The sequence below is a fragment of the Phacochoerus africanus genome, chromosome 8, assembly GCF_016906955.1.
Source record: "Phacochoerus africanus isolate WHEZ1 chromosome 8, ROS_Pafr_v1, whole genome shotgun sequence".
NCBI lineage: Eukaryota > Metazoa > Chordata > Mammalia > Artiodactyla > Suidae > Phacochoerus > Phacochoerus africanus.
In genome coordinates this window covers 31,883,501-31,904,209 of record NC_062551.1, presented here as the reverse complement: position 1 = coordinate 31,904,209, position 20,709 = coordinate 31,883,501, and the positions used below count along the sequence as shown (strand labels likewise).

Sequence of the window (20,709 nt, the reverse complement as noted above, 5' to 3'; positions counted from 1 at the left end):
TTTAATCTTTTTGTCTTTTGAGGGCTGCACCACAGCATATGGAGGTTCCCAGGCTAGGGGTCTAATCAGAGCTGTGGCCACTGGCCTGCACCAGAGTCACAGCAATGCCAGATCCTTATCCCACTGAGCAAGACCAGGGATCGAACCCGTAACTTCATGGTTCTTGGATTCGTTTCCACTGCACCATTATGGGAACTCTAAAATTGGTGGGTTTTTTTGGTCTTTTTTTTTTAGGGCCACACCTGCGGCATATGGAGGTTCCCAGGCTAGGGGTCTAATCGGAGCTGTAGCCACCGGCCTACACCACAGCCACAGCAACTCGGGATCTGAGCCACATCTGCGACCTACACCACAGCTCACGGCAACGCTGGATCCTTAACCCACTGATCGAGGCCAGGGACCGAACCTGTAACATGTTTCCTGGTAAGAGTCGCTTCTGCTGCACCATGATGGGAACTCCCAAAATTGATATATTTTTGAAAAACAAGTCCACAGCACAATATTGTAAATCAACTATACCTCAATAAAACTCTAAAAAGTGAAAGAAAAAAAAATCATGGGACTTCCCATCATGGCTCAGTAGTTAACGAATCTAAGAACCATGAGGTCGTGGGTTCGATCTTTGGCCTTGCTCAGTGGGTTAAGAATCTGGTGTTGCCGTGAGCTGTGGTGCAAGTTGCAGACACAGCTTGGATCTGGCATTGCTGTGGCTGTGGTGTAGGCCAGCAGCTGTAGCTCCGCTTAGACACCTAGGCTGGGAACCTCCATATGCTGGGGGTGCGGCCCTAGAAGACAAAAAAGAAGAAAAAATCATGTACTTAAGAACTCAATTACATAGCTTTGCATTTTTGTGTGTTAAAAGTGTTGATATGGAATGTATAAGCAAGGAGATCCTGCTGTATAGCACTGGGAACTATATCTAATCACTTATGATGGAGCAGGATGGAGGATAATGTGAGAAAAAGAATGTGTGTATATATATGCATGTGTGTGTGTGTGTGTGAGAGAGAGAGACTGGGTCACTGTGCTGTACAGTAGAAAACTGACAGGACACTGTAAACCATCTATAATGGAAAAAATAAAAATCACTAAAAAATTAATAAAAAATAAGTGTTAATAAGTGTTACGTAAATGTGAATTCAACAAAGGCAGAGATTCTGAGGTGCTTAAGTCTGCGTCATAACCCTTGTGCATAGGAAAGCGGCACATAGTAGGTGCTCAGTTAACATTTGTTGAAGGAAGAAATAAATGAAATGTACACATTTAAAATAATCCACCATTTTCCTGACCTTGAGAACCAATTAATAGGTGCTCAGTCAAGGGCAGTGCTCCTCCAACCCTGGAGACAATTGGAAATATGAAATGTTGGTTTTAGTTGTCTCGGTGACTAAAGGGTGGCTAGTGGCATTGAGCTTCTAGGGGTCTTAAATGCCCTGCAGTGCCAGGATGGCCCCAACCAAAAAAATGTCAATGGCATCCGGTTCAGAAACATAAACATCAACTTGCCAATTCCTAAGGGACCTGTGTCTCCAGACTCTACAGAATGTGACACAGACTGGGCGATTAATGAAGTTCAGCCAAAGAGACTGGAGGGAACCGGGTAGGAAGGCAACGGCTGGGGCGGGGACAGGGGGGAGGGGGGAGGGGTAGGCAGGGCAAAAAGAGGGTTACTAGTAGAGAAGTAGAGAAAAGGCCTCCCGGCCTTCAGAGAAACCCAGGTCCCTTGCATCTTCTGATGTTCCCAGTATATTTAAAGGGCAGGCTATGCCAAATTGAAAAGCTTCTGGATGAAAGGCTAAGATCCCCGGGCCAGGAAAATCCCAGGATGGCTCTCAGGCCAGCAGCCAGGGTCTGGCTGCCCCTCCGAGCTCCCAACAGAAAGTTCAGCAAGTTCAGGTCCTAGCGCCCTTCAGGGAGTGAAGGCCGTCCCACCCAGCCGGGATGTGTGCCCGGGGTGCGCAGCTTGTTGGAAAACCGCCCACGTGGGAAGCCCGGGCTGCATTTCCGCCTGAATCCGCCTGCGCTCCCACCTCCCAACCGGTTCCCTGCGCGGCCGCCCCGCGCCCACTAGGTGGCGCCTGAGCTCTTGGTGGGCGCCTCTCCGGCGCAGACGAGAGCGACCGCCGAGCCCGGCGGCAGATCGAACCCGAGTCCCAGGATTCCGGGAACTGGAGGGCAGCGCCGGCAGCCAAGGTAAGATTCCTGAGCCCCGGGCGTCTCCTGCGAACCTCTGTGGTTGGGGTGGGCAGCGTGGCGGCCGCCGAGCCCCGCTGGCCGTCTCCGCAGATGACCAGACTCGTCGCCGCGGCCGCACGTGTGGGTGCCTGCGGGAACCCGGAGACCCGGCATCTCCAAGCCAGGCCTAGAGGCAGAGCAGGACCCCGGGTCTCTCGCACACACACATCCTCCACTAGCCGGTACCTCTGGAAAGCCTGCTCAGATTCCCGAAGAGCCAGTCCTAGGAGGAAAAAAAAAAAAAGAGTTTCTGTTACCCAAAGCGACTGCAGCGTTGGAGCTGAGTGCACATTAGATCCAAAACACCATTTCTCAAACTTGCCTGCACGTTGGAGTCGCTTGGGAAGCACTGAAAAATACTGATGCCCCGTTTCCCTCTCACCCCACCCTCCTCCGAGACTCAGATGTAAGTGGTCTGGGTTGGGGCCTGGGCATCTGGAAATTTAAAGCTTCCCAGGAGATTCCAACTAGCCATCAAGTCTAAGGACCCTTGATCTAAAAAGGTTGTAGAAAATAAAGCGGCCGACAGTTGTTGCAGCGAAGAATGCTGCTGCTTCTCCTCCTCCTTCTTCAGCATGCCTTTGACAGGAAACATCTCCTTTGAGCTGTCAAACCCAAGATAACAAACCAACATCCTCCCTCCCCACAGGGCTGGTTCTAAAGAGGTTGAACTTGAAAGTGGACAGGGAACAGAAAGACACAGATGTAGAATATGAAAGAAGACTCTTGCGGGGGGGGGGGGGTGTCTCCTTATCCTGATCCCACAGAAAGTTCAGGGGGCCTCCTGGAGCTGCCATTATAATTTTAGTAAATGCTGCGCATACAGCAAAGCGGTTGTGAGCATGGGCTTGGAGTCCCCAGAGCCAGCCCTTCCTGGGCCAGATGACCCTTGAAAAACTCATGGATCCACTCCTCGCCTGAGTTTCTTCATCTCCAAAATGGGAGTGGAGCAGAAAGGTCTGAGAGTTGCTGTGGGAATGATTGACCGCCAGGGTCTGCTTGTGGCGGACACTGTGCTAAATACTTTCTGTGCATCGCCACACTGACACCTCACCATAGCTGAGGAGCCGGTGCTCAGAGAGGCCAAGAGACTTGCTCAAGGTTAAATAATAAGAGGCAGACCCTGTGTTTGAACCCAGGCAGTCTGATTCCAGAGCCCCTGGCAAAAGTACAATAATCTGGGCGTTCCCTTTATGGCTCAGCGGAAACAAATCTGACTAGCATCCATGAGGACACAGGTTCAATCCCTGGCCTCGCTCAGTGGATTAAGGATCTGGCATTGCTGTGAGCTGTGGTGTAGGTCACAGATGTGGCTCAGATCCCAAGCTACTGTAGCTGTGGTGTAGGCCGGCAGCTGTAGCTCCGATTCAACCCCTAGCCTGGGAACTTCCATATGCCATGGGTGCAGCCCTAAAAAGACAAAAAAGACCAAAAAAAAAAAAAAAGGTACAATAATCTGCTGTTTCCCTTATTGATGGAGGGAACATAGAAAAAGCACTTCACACAGGGCAGCTTATGGTGTCTCCTCCGTAAACACTAGCTGTCATTTCTGCCAAAGCGCTTTCGCTGAACTGACTCATGTGTTCATAAATGTTATTGATTACTGAGGGCCTACTATGTACCAGGCAATTTTGCAGATGCTAGAGATAAAGTGGTAAGAGGTGAACCAGTCCCCAGTGTACTTACACACTAGCAAATGAGAGAAACGAGAAGAAAGTACAGTAGGTTCTTATTATTTGCAGATTGTGTATTTGCGAATTCTCCCACTCACTCAAATTTATTTGTAACCCCCAAATCAGTATCTGTAGCACTTTTCATGGTCATACATGGATGTGAACAGTGTGGCCAAAAATTTCAGTTGCCAACACACATGTTCCCAGCTGAGATCAAAACAAGATGTCACTCTGCCTTCTTGTTTCAGCTCCGAGAACTATAAACAAGTGTCCTTTTTGTGGTCTGTTTAGTGCCATGGTTTTTTGTTTTGTTTTGTTTTGCATTTTTGTGCTTCGTGTTGGTGACTTTGCTGTTTAAAAATCACCCCCGAATATAGTGTCTAGCACCCTTAAGCACATGAAGGCTGCGATGTGCCTTATAGAGAAAATGCATGTTAGATACGCTTTGTTCAGGCATGGGTTGTAGTGGTACTGGCTGTGAATTCATTGTGAACGAATCAATGGCATATATTTATTTTATAAAAGTTTTTTAATTATAGTTGATTTACTCAACAGTATATATTTAAATAAGGGGTCTTGAAACAGAAACACACATAAAACAAGGTTACGTATCAATCTGTTGATGAAAATAGGACCAGAGGCTTGCAGAAACCTAACCTTAGGTTTTTCCCTTAGGAGCAAAGGTTCCGTATTTGCTAATTCTGTGTTCATGGCAACTTTATAGAACATAACCACTACGAAGATGAGAATTAACTATAATTAGGAGTTCCTGTTGTGGCGAAGCAGAAAATAATCTGACCACCATGGGGCTGTGGGTTCGATCCCTGGCCTTGCTTGGTGGGTTGGAGATCCAGCTTTGCCATGGGCTGTGGTGTATAGGTCACAGATGCAGCTCGGATCCCACATTGCTGTGGCTGTGGTGAAGGCTGGCAGCTTCAGCTCCGATTTGACCCCCGCCCTGGAAGCCTCCATGTGCTGCTGGTGTGGCCCTGAAAAGCAAAAAATAATAATAATTAAAAAAAATTTTTAATTGACTATAATTAGACATTGCTACACATGGGATGAGAAAATCAAGCATAAAGATGGAGCAGCATCCAGAAGGGGCCTGTCTTGGATTGGGGGTCAGAAAGGCTGAGAAGCAGCCAAGCCAAGGGGCAGTGGAGAGGGGGGATGAGGAAAAAGGCAAAAAAAGCATCATGTGCAAAGGCCCAGAGGTAGCCAAGAGCTTGGCAAAGTCAAGGAGCTCAAGGAGAGCCAGTGTGCAGGGAGTGCGGTGGTCAGAGGAAGCAGAGGTCCAGTCATATGATAATGCTGGAGAGAGAGGCTGGGCCAGGTGGCACTGTGTTTTTTTGTGGGCAGCTCTCTTGTCCAGTAATCCTGGCAGGCTGGGCAGCATCATTTCCGCCTTTGACAGGTGATGAAATTGATACCCCATGCGGTTAAATGCCCTGTTCCAAGTTACACCACCAGTAAGCAGCAGCACCCACCTTCTCACCCTCCTCTTAATCCAATGTTGAACAGACATTTGAGTTTTGATCTAAGATCTCAGGACATGGTCCTGGGCTGGATATTTGTTTTAGTTTGAGGAGGAATGAATCCATCCTGAATGAAGCCATCAAGCATGGATGAGAACATTTCAGACAGTGGTCAGAGGGTGGGCAAGAAAAGGTCTTATGCCCTTTTAGCTTATTTTCTTTTTATTAAAGTATAGTTGATTTATAATGTGCTAATTCCTACTGTACAGCAAAGTAACCCATTTATACATCTATACACATTCTTTTTCTCATACTATCTTCCATCATGTTCTATCCCAAGAGCTTGGATAGTTCCCTGTTCTGTACAGTAGACTCTTATGCTCTGTTGTTTTAAAAATAAAATTATTATTGATGATTTGGGAATGAGTGAGTATAGCCATGTTCCAATAAAACTTTATCAATAAAAAAAGCTTTATTGATGGACACTGAAATCTGGGGGCCACATAAATCTTGTTTTGATTTTTTTTCCAACCATTTAAAATTGTAGGAGTTCCCTCTTGGCTCAGCAGAAATGAATCTGACTAGGAACCATGAGGTTGCAGATTCGATCCCTGGCCTCAGTGGGTTAAGGATCCGGCGTTGCCATGAGCTGTGGTGTAGTTTGCAGACACAGCTCAGATCTGGTATTGCTGTGGCTGTGGTGTGTAGGCTGGCGGCTACAGCTCTGATTCAGCCCTGAGCCTGGGAACCTCCATATGCCATGGGTGCAGCCCTAAAAAGCTAATATATATATATATATATATTTTTTTTTTTTTTTTTTTTCTTAGTTCACGGGCTGTATCAAAACAGGCAGTGGAGTGGCTGTGGGCTGTGGGCTGTAGTTTGCCAACTCTTGATCTAGAATCATGAGACCTAAGTGTCAGAAGGATACTAAATGTCCTTCCAGTTGAATTCTTACCAGATCCATGAATCTTCATGGAACATTCTCAGCTAATTCTTGAGTGCTCCAATAAAATGGAACTTACTCACTGGGCAACTCATTCTGCTGTCAGAAGCTTAAACTGTGCCATAGTTGGGGTTTCCCCAAAGCAGATCATAAGACAAGGGTTAGAGTGCCAGGAATTTCTTTGGGAGGTAATCCCGGAGGGCCTGGTGAGAGTGAAGTGGACCGGGGAGGGGAGGAGGGCCAAGTAAAGGATGTGTTGATGAATGAGTTACCATGGAGCAAAGAGCTTAATCTCTCTGGGGATGCTTGGCGAGATGGTGCACCCCAGCATCCCTCTACTTCTGCATGCAGCCTGGAGCATACACCCTGCAGCCAGAACATGCCTTCAAGTAGGAAGTGAGAGGCAGCTGATGTGTCTGGGGGACTGTCTTGTGGGAGTCCTCCAGGGGGCGCTGATGAGTACTGTGGGCTACAAAGTATCTCTGACCTTGCTTTCGAAAGTGTGCTAATCCTACCCCCTGGGTGCCTTGTGAGATGGTTCCATGGTGCAAAACATCACAAAGTCACATTCTAGGAGAGGTATTTCCTTTTTAAACCATCCCTTTGATCTTGCCCTGTCTCCCTCCCCAGCCCTCCCTGCTCTCTCTCCCCAGAGCAGGAGTTGCAGCTGCACTGGTGTTTCACTTCCTTGAACTTGCCAGACTCTTCCTTCTGACTACAGTCAACCAAAAAAGTCTCAGTGAAGTACCAGACTATTTTTTGTAACTTGCTTGTCTCCCTTCTTATGGAAAAGAGAGCCGTCCTCAAAATTAGGGTGTGGAACAGGCAACAGTAGCTAGCTAAAATTTAATAACATTGTTTTATGTTTGGTTGTACAGTTTCCATCTATACAGGGGAAGTGTTTCTGGCTTTGCATTTACAAAAGTAATAGAAAGTTTCCTTTAAAATAGATTTATAAAGGAGTTCCCCTCATGGCTCAGTGGTTAATGAATCTGACTAGGAACCATGAGGTTGCAGGTTCAATCCCTGGCCTTGCTCATTGGGTTAAGGATCTAGCGTTGCCATGAGTTGTGGTGTAGGTTGCAGATGTGGCTTGGATCCACCATTGCTGTGGCTGTGGTGTAGGCCGGTGGCTACAGCTCCAATTAGACCCCTAGCCTGGGAACCTCCATATGCTGCAGGTGCGGCCCTAAAAAGACCAAAAAAAATTAAAATAAAATAAATTTATATAAATAATGTCTATTTAAAGAAAAATATTAAATAATAGTATAGGTGGTATGAAATTGTAATTTAAAATAGTAGTTGCTACCACTTATTGCTGGGTGCTCTTATAAACACTTTACAAGTATAATTTAGTTATTCCTCACCATAATCACATGGGTTAAGTATGTAGGTACTAATATTAGCAGAGGAAATAGACATAGGAAAGTAAGGTAACTTGCCAAAGTTAATGTAGCTAGTAGGTGATAGAACTAGAAAATGAACCAGGCATTCCCACTCCAATTTGTGTTCCTCATGGAAAGATTACACTGCTTCTCTCAAATTTTTTTCTTTTTTTTTTTTAATACAATGATTTTTTTTTTTTTTCTGTTATAGCTGGTTTACAGCTTTCTGCCAATTTTCTACTGTACAGCATGGTGACCCAGTCATGCGGCATATGGAGGTTCCTAGGCTAGGAGTCGAGTTGGAGCTACATCTGCTGGCCTATGCCACAGCCATAACAACGTGGGACCCTAGCTTCGTCTGAGACCTACACCACAGCTCACAGCAACACCGGATCCTTAACCCACTGAGTGAGGCCAGGGCTCGAACCCGCAACCTCGTGGCTCCTAGTCGGATTTGTTTCTGCTGGCCACGACGGGAACTCCCGTTTCTCGCAAATTTGATCAAAGAAAGAAGAAAGGAAAAAAAGTGAAGATGACAAGTGAATTACTGCTATTAGAGGAAAACTGCCTTTAAAAGTTCCTCTTTTTTATCTAGCCGAAATCTATCTCCCTGTGTCTGTCACCCCTTGGTTCTCATACTTTCTTCTGGAGCCCCAGGGAACAAATCCATCCCCTTTTCATCACTGCAGGCCTTCAGATATTTGATGACAGGGAAGCAGTTGGGCCTCCCAGATCTTCCTGGCTCTAGATTAAACACTGCCAACTCCTTCTGCTTGTTTTCTATTGCGTATTCTTGGCATCTCCCCCCAATCTCTCTTCCTTATTCTTTTTTATTCAGCAGAACATATAAGGTTATTTTGGTGGCTGTAGCACTCTTTTCACAGGCCTCCCACAGCTCATTCTGGGCTCTGGGTAGATGGCTGTGGTTGGGGTGATTGACATGACCGAGTAGCTGGCTAGCAATGTCAAGAGAAGAACCCCTCAGGGCCAGCATGGCAGGGGAGCTGGAGGCTGGCAAGGCTCATCTGCAGGTCAGAGATGGAGCTCCTTTTGTGCACGTGGAGCTAATCAGGCTGAAAGGGACAGGCTAACCAAATTCACAGCAGCCTGGTGAGGAAGCCAGACCACAAATATATTAAATCACAGTGGGACAAGCACTGAGAAGCAGCCTGAGAACTTTATGTCAGCCTGTCAGCACATTCTTTCCCCTGTAGGAAAGTCACATGGGTTGCCAAAATCTAGTTAGGAGGTTGGTATTCACGGAATCAAAACAAGGTGAGCAAGATGAATGATTTTAATAGCCAGGATGACTTAAGATATTTCCATCCTCTGAGGGGCGTGCAAGGGTCCAGAATGGCAGGGGGGCTGGTCTAATGGCCCACCCCTGTGCTCACGATAGACATGACTAATCAATTACCAAATCTTTGCCTTCCCATTGCTCCCTGGACCAACTTTAAGATCCTTATCAAGAGAGGATTCGGGGAAGCTCTGAGCTGCCTGTAATGCTCAAGGGTTTCCAGAGCTCCCATTACTCTGGTGGGAGGCAAGGTAAACTCCCAAAGACATGCTCCTTCTTACTGCTTTTCCTCAGCTCCTCACATCTCACCCTTTCTCTCTATGTAATATTGCTTCAGCTAATGTTAATACAGTTGGCTTTTTTTTTTTCCATTGTCAAGCCTTAATTTGATTTCCAGGCCTTGCTCTTCCTGCTTTGTCCAGAGGCACATCCTGTCCTATCCTTAAGAACTTTAGCAGATCAGTAATCACAGACATCTTATGTACCTACCACTGATTCACTGTCCCCACATTTCAGGATGACTTGCTGTGTACCTCCCAAGAACAGCCTCCTGCAACCAAAAAGCAGTTTTGTGGGATGTTGAATTTTGTTCCAATGTAGATTCGGCGGCATCACAATTTTCAGCTATTCCTATGGTTATCATTTGTCCGTGTCTGGGGACTGGGGTGCAAGGAACGCTGGAGAGGGATGGGGCAGGAGAGGAGGCTTAAGGCACTAAATCCAATGAATGACTGAGTTTGCTGCTCTGCTCATGAGCCTTGGTTAGGCTTATCCAAAGAGTTAGCAGTCCTATTATTTTGGAGCAAGCAGACCTTTGGCCAGCCTTTAAAAAAGTACGTTTCATTAAATAACAAGGACCTACTATATAGCACAGGGAACTTACACTCAGTATCTTGAATAACCCATAATGGAAAAGAACCTGAAAGAGAATATATATGTGTTATATATGTATGTATGTATGTATCCTTTAGCTGTATACCTGAAATACAACTTTGTAAAATAGCTATACTTCAATTAAAAAATATACGGTTTGGGAGTTCCCGTGGTGGCTCAGAGGTAATGCATCTGATTAGTATCCATGAGGACTTGGGTTTGATCCCTGGCCTCGCTTAGTGGGTTAAGGACCCACCAGGAGCTGTGGTGTAGGTTGAAGACTCAGCTTGGATCCCGTGTTGCTGTGGCTGTGGTGTAGGCTGGCATCTGTAGCCCCAATTGGACCCCTGGCCTGGGAACTTGCATATGCCAAGGATGTGGCCAAAAGAAAAAGCACAAAAAACAATCAAAATGTACATTTTGGGAGTTCCCGTGGTTGCTCAGAGGTAATGAACCCAACTAGTATCCATGAGGACTCGGGTTTGATCTCTGGTCTCCCTTAGTGGGTTAAGAATCCAGTGTTGCTGTGAGCTATGGTGTAGGTCACAGATGGAGCTTGGGTCTGGCTTTGTTGTGGCTGTGGTGTAGGCTGGTAGCTACAGCTGCGATTTGACCCCTAGCCTGGGAACCTCCATATGCCATGGTGCACCTCCCCCCACAAAAAAAGGGCAAAAAAATAAAAAATAAAAATGTACGTTGTATACATAACCTCTTTTCCCACCTTGACTTATCCAAAAGGAAGATAAATGCATACAGAGAATTTGTGGCACCCAGGGCTTGGCACCCAGCTCCTCATGAGGAAAAGTGAGCTCTGCCCTCAGGGGCCACCCAGCCTGACAGAGGAGATCCACTTCTCACATCAGGAAGGCTGCCAGTCTAATGAGAGACGCACAGTCCCTAACCTCAGGGCATCTGATGGAGGAGAGGCGGGAGGCAGGCAGTGTCCTTGGAGCGAACTGTTGCCCTCCCTGCAGATACTGCTGGGTCAGCTGCCTCTCCTCGGTCTGTCAACAGGCAGGTGGTGGGTCTGGCTTCATTCACGACTCAGCTGCATCTGAGCACAGGCACACCAGAAGGCCAGAGGTTCTGAGGGTCAACCCAGGAATTTGTTTGTTTTTAATAGACTTTATTTTTTCTTTTTAGACCCGTTTAGATTTACAGAGAAATTGAGACGATAGTACAGAGAGTTCTCATGTACCCCACACCCAGGTCCCCTGCTATTAACCATTTGTTAACCTATAGTACATTTGTTATAATTAATGAATTTGGAGTTCCTGTCGTGACTTAGCAGTTAACAAACCCGACTAGTATCCACGAGGCCTTGGGTTCGATCCCTGTCCTCCCTCAGTGGGTTAAGGATCTGGCAATGCCATGAGCTGTGGTGTAGAACACAGATGCATCTCAGATCCTGCATTTCTCTGGCTGTGGTGTAGGCCAGCAACTATAGCTCCAATTTGACCCTTAGCCTGGGAACCTCTGTATGCCGAGGGTGCAGCCCTAAAAAAAGATGAAAAAAAAATTAATGAACCGATACTGCTGCATGATGAAAACCAAAGTCCATAGTTTATTTCAAATGTTCTTAGTGTTTTCCAAATGCCCTTTTCCTATTCCAGGATCTCGTCCAGTGTCCTTCACTACATTTAGTTGTTACATCTCTCTCTCTCTTTTTTTTTTTGCTTTTTAGGGCTGCACTCGTGGCATATGGAGGTTCCCAGGCTAGGGGTCTAAGCAGAGCTACAGCTCCCGACTTACACCACAGCCATAGCCACACCAGATCCGAGCCATGTCTGCAGCCTATACCACAGGTCATGGTAACGCTGGATCCTTAACCCACTTACCAAGGCCAGGGATCAAACCCGCAACCTGGTTCCTAGTCAGATTTGTTTCCGCTGCACCACAATCGGAACTCCAGTTGTTACGTCTCCTTAGGCTCCTTTTGGCTGTTGTCAGTGTTTGAGGATTCCCTTATTTTGGATGACCTTGCCAGTTTTGAGGGGTCCCAGTCAGGCATACTGTAGCATACCCCTGTATTGGAACTGGTGTGATATTTTTCTCCTGGCTGGACTAGGGTTGCATGTTTTGGGGAGAAGAAGACCAGTGAAATAAAGTGCCCTTTTCGTCACTTCACATGAAGCACCCGTAACATCACCATGACCTAGCAGTGTTGACGCTGCCCTGGGTCCTCTGACTGAGGGAGTATTTGTTGGGTTTCTCTACTGTATTGTTGCTCTGTTTCCCTCATTCCTTGCTGTACTCTTGGAAGGGAGTCACTGTTTGCAGCCCGCGCTTAGGGGAGTAGGCAGTTCTAACCCCTCTCCATTAAGGGCATGTGTCTGCATAATTTATTGAGAATTCTACAAGGGAGGTTGGGCTCTTCTCTCCCGTTGATTAATTTTTCTTTTTATTTGTAATAGTATGGAACTATGGATTTTATTTCACACCCTGGGCTCTAATCCAATGGTACTTTTTTTGTTGCTCAGATTATGCCAGTTTTGGAAATGGAATTTGGAGAGAGGGTTTTCTTTTTTGTTTTTTTGTTTTTGTTTTTGTTTTTGTTTTTTATGTCTTCTTTACAGCCGTTCTTGCAGCATATGGAAGTTCCTGGACTAGGGGTTGCACCAGAGCTACCACTGAGGCCTGTGCCACAGCCACAGCCACAGCAGATGCAAGCCACATCTGCTATCTACACTGCAGCTTGTGGCAACGCTGGATCCTTAACCCGCTGAGCAGGGCAGATCCAACCCGCATCCTCAGGGAGATAACGTCGGGTTCTTAACTTGCTGAGCCACAATGGGAACTTCTGGGATCTGTGTTTCCAAACTAGCTCCTAAAGCCTTCTTTATGTGTATTTGAGTCTGGGACCCATGTCGGCCTGGGTTCACACGCCAGCCCCATCACTTACTGGCTACATGTGTGCTCTTGGCAGGTTGCCTCAACACGCGGGCCTCAGTTTTCCCAGCTGCAAATGGAGCTGAGATGGCTCCCTCCACTTAGGGTTCCTGAGTGAGGTGCAGGTAGTAAGTCCTCTGCCAGTAGATGTTATTCTTCTCAGTTCGGCATTCACATTCCACACGCCTCTGGCTCCAGAATGTTCCAAATCAAGGCCAAGTAGGCCTTGACAACACTTCCCTTCCAAGACGACAGGCCGGTGTGGAAGAACATCCCTCCCGGGGACCCCCGCTCCCAGGTCACCTGCTGTCCTGCCCACCCAGCACTCTCTCCCAACTTCTGCCTCTCCGTCACACCGCAAACCACCTACCTAGGGCGCCCTCCACCAGTTCACACGTCTGCACATCCCCATTTCCTCAAACCTCCACTTAAACACCACTTCCTCTGTGACGCCGCCCAGCAGCCAAGCACCAAGTCCCCACTCCTCCTCCTCCTCCTCCTGTCAGCCCTTATCACTCTAGACCCTGCCTCCTCCTTCAGCAGTTCTTTGTTCATCTTTCTATCCCGCCTGCACATGCTGGGCCCTCCACACCAGCCTGTGGTCTCGTTTGCACCTGTGGTAAGTTTTGACAAGACAAAAGGAAGTTGAGGAAAGGCGTTTCCTCAGTGCTTACTGGGCCTGACTGGACGGCTCAGAGGTCAAGATGCTGATCCCAGGTCACTTCCACTTTGTATATATAATTTTTTTTAATTATGGTAAAATATACAGCACATAAAATTTACCATTTTAACCTTTTTTTTTTTTTTTTTTAAGGGCTGCACTTGCGGCATATGGAAGTTCCCTGGCGAGGGGGTCAGATCGGAGCTGCAGCTGCGGGCCTAAACCAGAGCCACAGCAATGTGGGATCCAAGCCAAATCTTCAACCTATACCACAGCTCATGGCAATGCTGGATCCTTAACCGACTGAGTGCAGCCAGGGATCGAACCTGCATCCTCATGGATACTAGTTGGGTTTGTAACCTGCTGAGCCACAAGGGGAACTCCTGCCATTTTAACCACTTTTATTTTTATTTTATTTTATTTTATTTTTGGATAAGCAAGAAATAGATCTATTAGGATAGGATGCTTGTGAGAGGTGCAAGCGGGTAGGCAAAGAGGGTCTACCCATTTTAACCATTTTTAAATGTACAGGAGTTCATTTAACTCCTTCAGGAGGGAGTTTCAGAAGTTCTCTCATGGCTCAGCAAGTTAAAGATCTGGCATTGTCACTGCTATGGCTTGGATCACTCCTCGAATCACTGCTATGGTGCAGATTCGACCCCTGGCCTGGCATGCCACAGTTGCATCCAAAAATTTTTTTTTAATTTTTAAAAATTAAAAAAAAGTTCCCATCATGGCTCAGTGGTTAATGAATCCTACTGGGAACCATGAGGTTGCAGGTTCGATCCCTGGCCTCGCTCAGTGGGTTAAGGATCCAGCGTTGCCATGAGCTGTAATATAGGTTACAGATGCGGCTTGGATCCTGAGTTGCTGTGGCTGTGGTGTAGGCCGGTGGCTACAGCTCCAATTCGACCCCTAGCCTGGGAACTTCCATATGCCACAGGTGCGGCCCTGGAAAAGACAAAAAGAGCAAAAAAAAAAGAAAAAATTAAAAAATAAATGTACAGTTCAGTGGCGTTAATTTACATTTACATTGTACAACCAGCCAGCACTACGATCCATCTCCACATGGACCCAGAATTTTTTCATCTCCCTAAATGGAAACTCTATACTCATTAAGCTATGAGTTTAATTATTTAATTAATTTTCATTTCCCCCCCCATTTATCCTTCCTTCAGCCTCTGACAACTACCATTCCACTTTCTGTCTCTGGGATTTTGGTGAAGTCACTCAATATCTGTCCTTTCTGTGACTGGTTTATTTCATTTAGTATTATGTCTTAAAGTTTCATTCATGTTGTAGCATATGTCAGGATTTCCTTCCTTTTGAAGGCTGAATAATATTCTATTGCATCCATGTACAGCGTTTGGTTTATCCACTTATCTGCTTGGGCTTCTTCCACCTTTTGGTTATTATGAGCAATACTGCTATGGACATGGGTGTACAAATATCCCTGCTTTTAATTCTTTTGGGTACCTATCCGGAACAGATCAGAAAGTAACTCTGGTATTTTATTTTTTGAAGAATTGCCTACTATTTTCTATAGTGGCTGCACTATGTAACATTCCTACCAGCAATGCTCAATGGTTCCTATTTCCCTCCATCCTTGCCAACAGTTGTTATTTTTTATTTTCTGTTTTGTTTTTTTCATTAATAGCCATTCTATGGGGGGGTTCCCCCTTTTTATTGCTGTGCCTGTAGCATATTGAAGTTCCTGGGCTAGGGGTTGACTCGGAGCTGCAGCTCCTGGCCTCTGCTACAGCCAGGCAACGCTGGATCCAAGCCACATTTGAGACCTATGCCGCAGCTTTCAGCAACACCAGATCCTAACCCACTGAGGCCAGGGATCAGGCCCATATCCTCGTGTCAGATTCCTAACCCATTGAGGACAGTGGAAACTCCAGTAACAGCCACTCTAATAGGATCTCATTGTAGATTTGACTTGCATTTTCCTAATGATTAGAGGTGTTGGACATCTTTTCAGGTACTGAGTGATCATTTGAATATCTTTGGGAAAATGTCTGTTCAAGTCTTTTGCCTTTGTTTTGTTTTAATTTTATGGTGCAGCTGCAGAATATGGAAGTTCCCAGGCCAGGGATTGAATCCAAGCCACAGTGGTGACCTACACTGCAGCTGTGGCAACACTGGATCCTTTAACCCACTCTACTGGGCTGGGGATGGAACCTGCACCTCCACAGTGACCGGAGCCCCTGCATTCAAATTCCTAACCCACTGAGCTGTTTTTGAATCACGTTGAGTTGTTTGCTTTGTTGTTGTTGAGTTATAGGAGTTCTGTGTATATTCTAGATATTAATCCTTTATCAGGTATATGATTTGCAAATATTTTCTCCCATTCTGCCCTTTCACTCTGTGGTGTCCTTTGATACACAGAAGCTTTTATTTTTGATGAAGTTCCATTTACTTATTTTTTTGTTGTTCTTGCCTGGGCTTTTGCTGTCATAACCAAGAAATCATTGCCAACTCTAATGTCATGAGCCATTTCCTTTATGTTTTCTCATAAGAGTTTATAGCTTTCGATCCTATGTTTAGGTCTTTGTTCCATTTTAGGTAATTTTTGTATATGGCACAAAGTAAAGGTTCAGCTTCATTCTTCTCCACGTGGATGTCCAGTTTTCCTAATACCACTTGTTGAAAAGACTATCCTTTCCCCATTAAATGATTTTGGCACCCTGTTGAAACTCATTTGACCATATCTGTGAGGGCTTATTTCTAAGCACTCTATTCCACTGGTCTACATGTCTGTCTGTATACCAGTACCAAACTGTTTTGATTACTGTAACTTTGTAGTAAGTTTCAAAGTCATAAAATTTGAATTCACCAACTTTGTTCTACTTTTCCAAGACTGGCAATTTGGGGCTCCTGGAGATTCCTTATGAATTTTAGTATGTATATTTCTATTTCTACAAAAGATGTCATTGGGATTTTGATAGAGATTGCATTGAATCTGTAGGTCACTTTGAGTAGTGTTGTCATCTTAAAATTAAGTCTTCTAATCCATGAACATGGGATGTCTTTCCATTTATTTGTATCTTCTTTAATTTCTTTCAGCAATGTTTTGCAGTTTTCGGCACATAAGTCTTTCACCTCCTTGGTTAAGTTTCATCCAAAGTATTTTCTTCTTTTCTGTGCTCATTTCCACTTTTTGGGGCCCCTGACATATTTAAAAACAAAGAAATACAAAACAGGATACCAGAATGGTGGTCAAATTAAACTGTATGGGAGTTCCCTGGTGGCTCAGAGGGATAAGGATTTGGCATTGTCACTGCTATGGCTCTGGTTACTGCTGTGGCACAGGCTTAATCTCTGGCTCAGGAACTTCTGCATGCCACAGGCATGGCCAAAAAATAATAGTAAATAAATAAACTGTATGATCCTCTCAGTGTTTCTCAAGGACAGCATATATACAGAGAGTGATAGAATTATATAATGTCAAAAGCCTGAGTCCCTTCATGAATGTGAGGTCTCCCTGTCTACTCACCGCCCCCCCCTCAATGGGAGGAAAGAGCCTGGGTGGTTCTTCTTTCTGAGCTAGAAGTGGGAATGCCATAATATTCCCTCAGGTGGGCCCTGCTGAGGGATCCAGCCAAGGGCCTTACGTCATCATAGACCTAATCAAAGCATCTTCCTAGAATGTGATGCTAAGAACATCCAGACTCCTTCAAAGCCTCAGGCTAGAAGACCCCAGAGTCCCAGGGTCATGGATTCTTTCTACTTGGAACAAAAGCAGTCACCCAGAGGTACAGATGAAATAGAACAACCACCTTACCCACACCCATAGTCTTGCTAACCCCATGGGGATTTTGCCAGCTGTGTATCTGGCCCACCCCAGTTTCAGTTTGAAGGGTTATGTGAAGACAAAAGGTGATGGGGGGGCGGGGGGCAAGTCCCCATTCAGGCATTTCCCCCAACCTCCTGGAAGGCTTCCAAAAGGCAAGCCTCTCCTCTTTAGTCCTTCAACTATCTAGGGGCTTTCTTGACCTCGGGGTCTCTGGCGAAACTCCCTTCTTTTTCAGGCACTGGATGTATTTTGCTTCTCGTTTGCTTTTTGGGGTTTTTTTTTTGGCCTTTGGGGATGCACATACCACACAACCACACACACGCACACACACCCCTGTCTGTATCACTCCAAGTGTCTGCAGAATTCATAGGCTGCAGTGTCAGGAGACATGGTCTCTGTCTCCTTTTCTAGCTTCTTTCCTCCTTCTCCTTCCTGCTAAAGCCTGTTGTTGTCTTATCCCCAGCCGGAAGCCTCATCTGTCACAGGGCCAGGTTCCTGGCCACTCACTCCATTCCAGCTGCTGCCCCAGCCAACTCCTATTTCCATAGCAACTGAAACTCATTTTTCCATCCCTGCATTTCCACTTTGGAAAGGAACCCCTTAATAGTCTTTTGAAAGGAAAAAAAAATAAATAAATAAACCGCTGCATCTGGCATAGTCACCTTGGACTGTGCAGAATTCCTAGCCTCCCCGACTCCCTCGGTCCCCTAAAGACCCTCCCCTACTTTCCTCCACTTGCCTCCACCCCTCTAATCCCCCATGGCTCCTGGCTCAAAAGCAGGCTTGAGAAGTCTGTGTGAGTCCCTTCTCTCTTTAAATTAATGCGCGATCACTCTGTGCTTTGCCAATCCGAGAAGCGGACGAGGTTAGAGGTTCAATCCCATTGCATCAGGTGACGCTAACCTGCGTCATCCGGGCTGTCTGTTTATTTACCCTGCCCCCTGGCTGGAGAGGTCAGAGGTTGCCTGAATATGTCATCTCTGAAGATGAAATTCCGACTCTCGGGCAGCATGACCCTGGGGTTTTGAGCAAGATTTGATGACGACTCTCCCAGTGCTGAGGCTTGGCTGGCAATACACATACAGGAACCTGGGAGTGTGATATGAAGGGATTTGGGAAAGATCTCCCCTCCCCCACCTCCAAAAGACTTTCCTTGCTGACCTGGCCCATCCCTACGTGCCTGAAATGCCAGCATTGACTGTGAAGCCATTGGGCGGGCTCACACGCTGTTTCTCACCAAAGAGGTAACGAGCATGTTAAGCTGTGGTCAGCCTGGACACTTCCACCCCCAGCACAGTGCCATGCACATGATACATGCTTAACTACTGTCTGTTGGGTCTTAGCATACAGTGGTTCAACAGACAACTGTCTCTGGATAGGCATATTTTGGTCAGAAGGGATTTTTTAATATTATTATAATTATTAGGCACTTTTTAAAAAAATTGCCATTTCCCTGAACCACCGTCAGCATCGATTTAGATAACCGAGAGTCACATGCAAAGTACAGGAATCAGTTTCTAGTCCAGCTGCTCCAAAAAGCAATGTGTGCTGGGAAAATAGAGTGCGGTTCAACCCCTGCAAGGGGAAGACACTGTCTAAACATGGGTCTTTATCCCTCCAACATGCTCCCCCCACCTGCTCCCGCCACCCGTCTGAGCCGGGCTTTTTGAGTCCCTCGTGATGTGTTTTTGAACGCAACGTGGGGGAAGAGCCTCCACGGTCTGTTCAGCCCCGGCTCTGAAAAATACAAGCTGCGTTTGACTGAACGACAGAAAGAAATCTGTCGCGCCAGGAAGCGTAGTAAATACCGTGACTCTTTGCAAATGCACACAGCCCCAACAGCTTTTTCCAGTCTGGAAAAATGAAGAGATGTGTCTGTGTGAAACCAGCCAAGTCTCCACCCCTCCTCCCTTTCCACCGCTCCACCCCCACCTCCTGGCAAGGCCTCCCACCCTGGCCCAGACATTCAGTCATCAGCTTTCATCCTTTGTGACTTGCTTTGCCCCAGGAAATAACATTGCCCAGGCTCTGGGGAGATACACCAGCCTCTCCCAGGCATCTTTGAGGGATGTCTGTCTGGTTGTGTTTTGGCAGTCATCTCCGACCTGGGCTGAGTTTGGCTCACAGCAGAATTGTGCGGGGAAGAAGGGTGGGGCTGGTGTCTTCTTTTCCCCTGCTCACTCCACCTTCCCCCATTTTGCTTTGAAAGAACTTTTATCCCACCCCTGCTTCCATGAGACAGTGTTTAGAGGGAAGGCTTGCAATAGGTGAGGGTTTAAAAGCAGTCACTTTGGGAAGTTCCCGTTGTGGCTCAGCAGTAGTGAATCCAACTAGGATCCATGAGGTTGGGAGTTTGATCTCTGGCCTCGCTCAGGGGGTTAAGGACCTGGGGTTGCCCTGAGCTGCGGTGTAGGTCACAGATGAGGCTCAGATCCCACGTTGCTGTGGCTGTGGTATAGGCTGGCAGCTGTAGGACCCCTAGCCTGGAAACGTCTATGTGTCGCAGGTGCAACCCTAAAAAGAAAAAAAGAAAAAAAAAAAAGGCGACACTCTGCCTAGCTTGCCAGGTGAGTGTGTTTGGGGGGGGGGGGGGGACAAAAGTATGAAGATTCTCTGCCTCTGTTGTAAATTGGAGTTTAAAAGTCCATTTGGGGAGTTCTATGGTGGCTCATTGGGTTAAGGATCCGGTATTGTCACTGCTCTGGCTCAGGTTACTGCTGTGGCTTTACCCTTAGTGTTTGTGTCCTTCTTCACAAGAAGGGAGTATACTCGTGTCCCCTGAACACTTAGTTCTCCACCCTATATTCCGAGCACCCTAAGGACTGGGGGGCATTTTTGGTGCCTTTAACTCAGCAGTTTAAATCTGAGAACAAAGATTTCTAAGGGTGGCTTATGGCTAGGGCCACACTGGTCCCCTGCTTGGCTTCAGAACTCCCCCGAAACCTTCCCTGGGATGGAACTCGCCTTCGCTCAAACAGCACATGTTCATATCAAGCTAGGGGAATTGGATCTCCACATCTCTGCCTCCAACCCTCACCTCCCCTTTTCCTTGTCTAGTTGCGACTCCTCCTTCAGATCTCAGCCCAGACCTCACTTCTTCTAGAAAACGTACCCTGCTCCTCCCCTCTGCCTCTCAGGTCACGCTTCCTCCTGCCTGCCCTCTCCATGTCCACTTCCCCTATCTGAGGGCCCGCCCCACTGAATGACAGCTTTCCATTCCCTTGTCTGCCTCCCTCTTAAACTGGGGACCCCCTGAGGACCAGGGATGTGTCTTTCTTGTTCATCAGTGTAATCGCAGTGCATATGACAGCAACGGACACTGAGAAGGTGCTCAATAAATGTATATTTTCAGTATGACTAGCAACAGTGTACTGGCGAGATGAGAAAGAGCGAGAGCCAGGAGTCATGATGGTTGGAGCCGGGAGTCCTGATGGTTCTCTTCGGAGGGTATTGTATTTACTGAAGTATGGGAACAA

General features: G+C 46.6%; 1 protein-coding gene across 3 annotated transcripts in view; it reads left to right on the top strand.

Moving 5' to 3' along the window:
• The first annotated feature begins 2,077 nt into the window (after nt 1–2,077).
• The window catches only part of CHD9 (chromodomain helicase DNA binding protein 9), a 244,279-nt gene continuing 225,647 nt past the window's right edge, over nt 2,078–20,709 (top strand). For 2 of the 3 annotated variants that reach the window (XM_047793118.1, XM_047793117.1), the window contains exon 1: nt 2,083–2,193. The gene's annotated coding sequence lies outside the window, so the exon portion shown is untranslated. Of the gene's footprint in view, nt 2,194–20,709 lie in introns of all 3 variants that reach the window. The other variant, XM_047793120.1, reaches the window with a different exon arrangement.